This window comes from Solanum dulcamara, chromosome 12 (genome assembly GCF_947179165.1).
Source record: "Solanum dulcamara chromosome 12, daSolDulc1.2, whole genome shotgun sequence".
Classification (NCBI taxonomy): Eukaryota; Viridiplantae; Streptophyta; class Magnoliopsida; order Solanales; family Solanaceae; genus Solanum; species Solanum dulcamara.
The window spans coordinates 11,985,560-11,986,754 of NC_077248.1; positions in this window are offsets into that span (position 1 = coordinate 11,985,560).

Below are 1,195 nucleotides of genomic sequence, written 5' to 3' on the forward strand. Positions count from 1 at the left end.
AATTCTTCTCTCTATACACTTCTTTACTCATTCTCAAATATAGTTTTAGTTTTAGTAGTATAAAAATACTATTTCGGTGATTCTTATAATCCGGTTAGTACACAAAACGCTCCGGCAAGAAGAAAAGACTAGGGGTCCAAGAGTGTTCCAATTCGGAGTAAAGCTTCCGATTTAAGATATGTAAGGCTTTTATAGCATCGGATTGAGTTCTTCCATGCGCCCAATATTTAAATTTATTATAATTGAGTTATAGTTGAGTTTTATCCAAATCTTGAATTCTAAATGAATTAATTCTTCTTCTATTGAGTTAGATATATTTATGCATTAATATTATTATTATTGTTATTGTGTAGGGGAGCCTTGGAGTAACTGGTAAAGTTGCTGCCGTGTGACCAGGAGGTCACGAGTTCAAGCCTTAGAAACAGCCTCTGACAGAAATGCAGGGTAAGGCTGCGTACAACAGACCCTTGTGGTCGGGCCCTTCTCCGGACCCTGTGCATAACGGGAGCTTAAGTGCACCGGGCTGCCCTTTTATTATTATTATTATTGTTATCTCTCATATTATTGGAATTATTCTTCATGGCTACTTTTTCATGAATCCTAATTGATTTGATGTTCATGAATATTTTTATACATGTTTTGAGTAAAGATATTGGCTTTTTAATATTTTCATTGATAAAAAAAGTGATATGAATTAATACTATATATGTATTTTATTGAGTTTTGAAAGAGCAAAAGAGTTGAGTTTAAATGAATTTGAGTAAATTAAAGTCCAATGAGACTAGATGATGAGATTAATATGAGCACATATTTTGGGAGTAGTATTGAGCACCGAGTTGGGTAAGAGTTTAATTGACTCAAACCCCAGAACTACGTAGCCAACGTAGGATGGAGGCTATGTCTCTTAAGTCCCAAAAAGAGGACTTTGATGAGTGGATCCAAGATAGTGATGTCCTTTATCCTGGCAAGGTATTGGATGGATGTGGCAACGACATCGCTTCATTGTATCATCGCTAGCTCATAAGTGATGGTTGTCGGTTAGAGAAACTCCCAACTGAGTAAGCATTTCTTATTATTATTTTAAATTGCATTACATATTAATGTTGAGATGATGTTGAGTTCAGAGCTGAGTTTTCCTAAGAGGAATTTCTTGATATATGTTCTTACCTTCCTGCCATTTTATATACTCGTACAT